The following is a 6805-nucleotide window of genomic DNA, read 5'->3' as shown; positions in this document are numbered from 1 at the left end:
TGGTCGTGTACTACCTCTGAGATGCAACTCAGCCCTAACAGATGGTTTATGTTCATAGAGTGTGTACAATGCACCAGGTCAGGGATGGCCACTGGGTAGTGAAGGATAAATTGACCAGGATATCTTTTCTTTAAAGCATGAGTAAAAAACAAAAAGAGGTCGAGATTTTTAAAAAAATTATTCTTGTGTTAGTGAGATGGCTCAGCAGGTAAACGTGCTTGCTGCTAAGCCTGGTGACATGAGTTCAATCTCAAGGCCCCCACTGTAGGATGGAACCAACTCTCCAAAGTTGTCCTGTGATTGTTGCACACACACTATCACATGTGCACACCTCCCCCAGTGTGTGCCGTGTGTGTGTGTGTGTGTGTACATATAATACAAATTATTTTTCATAACTTCATCCATATATAAATGGCTTAATTATATTCATACTCTCCCATTGAACCCTTTCTCCCCACCAGTCTACTCATAATTTCAGGGTTGCTTTCTTTGGAGTGGGTGGGAGGTTATTTGCTTCAGTAACAGACCCTTCCCAATGGCTGTAGCACTGAGGAATATGAGCACATCCCCCAGCAACCATTCGCTGCCTTTAGCTCCCTGGGTGGGGTATGTTGTATGCTAGGATAGTACTGGAATGTGTGTAGAAATGCAGAGGATGGAAAAAGGCTTCTGTGATCTGGTGAGGCAGAAGACGCAACACTGGAGGTAGCCTGTGGGACATACCTTACACTGGGCCTGTGGCATTGAGGCCTAGAGAGGAGAGGAGCCACACTGACTCACAGAACCTGCCTTCTCAGTATGTGCCATTTCCACTTAGACTTGTGCATTGTCTTCTTCATAGTTCTGTATTAATTCAACCCTAGGAGACTGTGTATTATACCAGATATTGTATTGTAGTTGATAAAAAAAATAACAAATAGTCCTTGGCTCTTGCAACTAGCTAGCCAGAATGATGGAGCTCTAAAATAAGTGTCTGAGTCATCACAGGGGATGTGGGGGGGAAGAATTCATTTGCTTGTAAAGTTAGCATATGTAGTAATATGAGGTTGCATTCAGAGATTCAAAGCAAAAGTAAAGAGTAATGAAGGCTATGAAGTATATATATACTTTTAAAATTTGGGCTATAATCTTGTAATCTTGAACGTCAGATGAAAGTAAATCCACAGCTTTAAGCCTGGAGACTTAGAGTTTTGAACCTGTGTTATTAGACAGTACATTTGCTTTCATAGCAAAACACATGGATAAGAATTTGGCCTCACGATTTTCTTTTTGTTTCACTTCCATTTTCTTTTATTTTTTCTTTTTAATTTTTAATCTTATTTTTATTATTTAAAACATGTTTAACTTTAAATATATTTTCATCATATGCTTCTCCTCTAAATTCTTCTAAATCCTCTCCCTACCTCTCCAACATTAAGTTCTTTCTCAAAAAAATAAAAAATAAACAAAAACCCAATACAACAAAACCCCCCCAAAGCCAAGAAAAAGAAATTAATCGATGGCCCAAAAGAAAAAAAATACACCAAAAAAAAAAAAAAAAAAAAAAAGCAAAAACAAAAACAAAACAAAACCACACACTGAAAAAACTGTGGAGTTCAAAAAACAAAGCAAGAGACTGTAGAGTTCATTTTATGTTGGTAAACTACCAAACACGAATGAGGCTTGCCCTGGAGTGGTGGGTGTACCCAATGTCTACTGGAGAAAACTAATTCTCCCTCTCCCAACAGGGAGAGTTGCTAACTATTTCTCTAGTGGCTAGGTTTGCATTCCCTCAACAACTCACTCACTGACTGATTCTTTTAAGAAATACATAACAATAAAATACACCTAGATGAAACAATTATCACATTGATGTTGAACAAGATAAGCCAACTGAAGGAGAAGAGCCCAAGACAAGGCACAAGATTCTTTTGCTCTCTTAGGAATCATGTAAAAACACTAAGCTTTCGGAAGCCATAATGTTTAAGCAAAGGACCTGGTGTAGGCCTGTGCATGCTGTTTCAGTCTCCGAGTTCATATGAGCTTTGCTCACGTTGATTTAGAAGGCCTTGTTTTCCTGGTGTCCTCCATTCCCTGTAGCTCTTATCCTTTATCCACCTCTTCTTGGTTGGTGTTCTTTGAGCTCTGATGAAAGGATTTTATGGACACATTATATTTGAGATTATGTGTTTCAAGGTCTCTCTGTGTGATGTGTGGATGTGCATCTCATTTGTTCCCATCTGCTGCAGAAGGAGGCTTCTCTAATGATAGCTGAACAAGGAACTGACTTATGAGTATAGCTGAATTATCATTGAGAACCATTTTATCACTACATTTTTGTTGTATTTACACCAGTATTATTTGGTTTTACCCTTGGTCCCTGGGCTATCTAATCTCAGATTCTTATCATCCAAGCAGTGCCAGGTATGGGTTCTAGCTTGCTGAGTGACCCTTAAGTCAAATGAGTTATTGGTTGGTTACCCCCACAAGCTTTTTGGCATCATTACTCAGCATATCTTGTAGGCGGTATACCATTGTAAATAAAGGGTTTGTGGCTGGCTTGGTGTTTAGGTTTCTCCTTTGAGAGTTCTATCTGAATGAAATCACCAAATAAGTTCTTTGAGGAAGAACTTAAAGTTAGATAGGGAGACAGAGTCACAACTGGCTGTCTCTTGTCACTAAACAAAGCTTCCAGTACTGAGATTGGCTTATATCTCATAGAGTTGTTGGCCACAGGGTGCCAAGGGGATCCCCAAACAACTGAGGCTGTTGCCAAGACTATATATTATTTTCCAGAAACTGACAGCCCCATTCCTTATGACATCACCTACGCAACTCATTGATGATGGACATGTTGAGCAGGTGCCTACGGAGAGCCTTCACCCCTACTGTCCAGTATCTCTGATACAAGATGGTACTTGTTTGTTCTAAAGACATGATTATCATAGAAAGAGTAAGAACACTTATGAATAGAAAAAGAAATCTTGTTAATGCTTGAGAATGTTTGCTCTTGGCCTTTTCCTTTTTAGTTAGTTTTTATAAAACCATGTAATTTACCCAAAAGTCTACTTCGACTCCTACTCTATAGCTAACTTCCCGTAACAATGATCTCTTTCCCCCTAGAATACACTTTTTAAAAAACATATTCCAAACATGTTGAACTTCTGCAAATGATTATTTATCTTCAGTCTATTCCACACCCTCTTTCTTCCTCCCATCATTAACCAAATACACATAGTCAAAGCTCACTCTTCCCATTAATTCTATCAATATATTTTTATCCCCATTTTTGTTAAATGGATGTTGTATTTTCCTTTTTATGATTTACAAAATATTTCCCCAATGTTTTCTTAATTACCTTACTTTAAAAAAAAACCCTTCAGGTTTTATTATTACCTAGGAAAAATGTAAACTCTATAGTATTACTTGGCTTCTTTTGACTTTAAAAATCTCTGAAAAGGGGCCTAGTGAGATGGGTTAGTTTGTAAAGTGTCTGGCATGCAACTGTGAGAACATGAGTTTGGCCCTCCGGTGCCCCCACCTCTACCCCCAAAAGCTAAATATAACAGCATGGGTCTATAATCCCAGCACTGGGATGGTGGAGACTGGAGGATGCCTGGATTTTGCTGGCCAGCCAGACTAGACATTTGGTGAGCTCTAGGCTCAATGAGAGACCCTATCTCAGAAAACAGGGTTAAGAGCAACTGAAGAAAACACCCAACATTGACTTTGGCCTTTCACATACACAAGCACACGTATACATTTGCATACACATATAGATGCACACACAACAATCACCAACCTTGAGAATCAGCCTGTTTCTAACTTAACCTTTGGGTAATACTTCCACTCAATTCTGTAGGTAGTCCTGTTACTTATTTATGAAATTTTGTCTGAGACATTAATAAGAGAGTGGCTTCCTCCAGAGTGACCTAATTCTTACCTTTCACCAAAACTGAAGACACCAAAATGATAATAAGGTATGTTTAGGATTTAGAGGGATATCATGATCGACAGATAGCCAGCTGTTAGGTTCCGTGGTTCTCGTTCCAGAGCACCATTAGTTCTTCCCTAACGTAAGCCTGCCCTCGGCCATTTGTGTAGGGAAAAAGAGCTTGAAACCTCAGCTTGCTATGTAGCCAAGGAAGACCTCAAACCTGATCTTCCTATGTCCACCTCCATAGTACAGGGAGGCACACCATGCTCAGTGTTTACCAGGCTGGGATCGAACCAAGGGCTTCCAGCCTGTTACACAAACCCTTTACCATATTTCCAGTCCTGAGATCATTCTTTCTCCTGTATCCCAACAACTTGTTCTCAAGTCTTTGCCATCTTTTGTTGTTATTTTGCTTTTTTTTTTCAGACAGGCTTTTACTATGTAGCTCGGGCTGTCTTGGAACTAGATATGATGACCATGTTGGCTTAGATTTCTGGGATTCCCAACTCTTTAGGCTTTCTGAGTGGCAAGGTGTTAAATCCAGCCAGTGACAGCGTAATAATCAGATTGTGTGGTTTTTTTTCAGATTCTTTTTTTTTTTTATATAAATATGATACGTATTCTGTGGTTTAACTGTATTAATTTATTAATTCTTAGCACTAGTTTCTTTTGTAATTAAAATGATTTTTCACTCAGGATGCTTGATGGTTCTCCCTTAGGTAATGGGCTTTTAAATAATTAATATTTTGATTGATAAATCTTAATAGGATATATTTATGGGAGATAATTTGATACCTTTATTTTCTGAGATAGGGTTTCTCTCTGTAGCCCTGGCTGTTCTCAAACTTGCTCTGTAGACCAAGCTGGTCTTGATTTCATAGGGATCAGCTTGCGTTTGCCTCCTGACTGCTGGGATTAAACATGTGTGCCACCGCAGCCTGGCCAATAATTTGATATCTTGATATATTTGTACAGTGTGAAATTATTTAAACCCAGCAAACAAACATCTGTTGTCTGGATTACTAATATTTATGGTAAGACTTTTGACTTTTACTTTTCGATTTTAAAGTGAACTATCAGTTACCATTGACAGTAGTCATTTTGTTGTGCAGTAGATCTTAAAATATTGTCCCTGTCCATATGAAATCCTATGATCAGCTCCCTATCTCTTTGCACCCTGTTCCAGTGTCTGAAAACCACCAATTACTCTGTGTTCACCTGTTGTATTACACATATAACTGTGATCATGTAACAACCCCTCTTTTCTACTATTATAAATAAAACCGAACCTTTTTAATAGATAAATTCTTTGCAGAATTTGACGTGTTCCTCATGGCATATGTTCCTCATGGTGTATGTGTGATCATGTGCTCTTATGCATGTGTGGTTTTGGAGGTCACAGGGCAGCCTCAAATATCATTATTCCTTAGGAGTCATCCACCTTGGTTTGGGGACAGAGTCTCTCACCTGGACCTGGTGTTCCTTTTAATCTAGGCTGTCTGTGCAGCAAGGGCAGGGCCCTGCCTGTCTCTGCCTCTCCATGCTAGATTACAGGGGCACAGCATCAAACTTTGCTTGTTATGTAGGGGCTGGAGATAGACCTCAGGTCCTTTTGATTCTGTGGTAATTATTTTACCATCTGCACTGCCTCTTCAGCCTCTCCGTATTGATCAAAGGTTAGGAAGCTTTAGCATAATGAAACAATTCCACACATTTGTTCCAAAACATGTGCATAGATTAGATTAATTACCCCAGAGCAGTGAAATGTCCATTATCCACCAAAAGGATTTACCTACTTGATAAGAGATGGCTCACAGGTTAAGAGCACTACTTGCTCTTCCAAAGGTCTTGAGTTCAATTCCCAGCAACCACATGGTGGCTCATGACCATCTGGTGCCCTCTTCTCGTGTGCAGGCACACAAGCAAGCAAAACACTGTATACTCAATAAATAAATAAATAAATAAAAAATAAATAAAAGAAACAAATCATAGTTCATTTAAAATGTGTTTAGTGGTTTGGCTCAGTGATAGAGTTCTTGGCTAGCATAAGAGTTTGATTAAATTTCTATTCCTGAGAATGTTGTGGTCTACTTGTCCATAGTGAGGTATTTAAAAAATGTGATTTGTATGATCTTGTACACTTCTTTTTTAATCACAGTTTTCTAATTATTGCATGTTATTATGAGAGATGGACAAAGGTACAAAGCATTGCAGAAGAAATCCAAAGAGATCATGGGGATTCCCCCTGCTATGATGTCTCTGAGTATGAAAGAGAGAAAACTATCTGCTCAGACTGGCCACCCTTGGGCTATAACTACATCAGTGTGTTGCCTTAAGAATTATTACAGCCACTCTCATTGGCACTTGTGGTACAAATCCCTGTACTGCACCGATGGAAACATTAATGCTGTCCAGTAAAGTGGGATTATTGGTAGCAGTGTCACTCATAATTGCCATGTGAAAATCTTTGTGTCTCACAATAGAGTGACAGTCATTGTTTCCACATTGTTTTTTGTGGAACCTGACGTAGAGAGAGCATAAGTGACTTTGAGTAATAGAACTGTGCAGCAGGAGAAGTCTTAGACAATACCCTTAGGCTCTTTGCTCTACAGAGGATGCTACCGCCAAAGGCCCAGGGGAGTTACATGGGTCGTACCAGGTCACACAGTCAAGGTCACGCCTATGATCCAGGTAGATACCTCATGAGTTCATAACTTAAAGATAATGACAGGGTCTAAGCTATACTTATAAAATTCTTAAAGTGGAAAAAGCCCATTTTTATAAATGTTTTAATTTAAGAAGAATATAAACAAGGAATCATCACAAAATCAACACGCACATAATATTCTGCAATAGAATGTTGCCAAGAATCCGGAAACCACACCCCTA

The sequence above is a fragment of the Acomys minous genome (assembly GCF_964271855.1).
Source record: "Acomys minous genome assembly, chromosome: 1".
Classification (NCBI taxonomy): domain Eukaryota; kingdom Metazoa; phylum Chordata; class Mammalia; order Rodentia; family Muridae; genus Acomys; species Acomys minous.
This window is presented reverse-complemented; position numbering follows the sequence as displayed.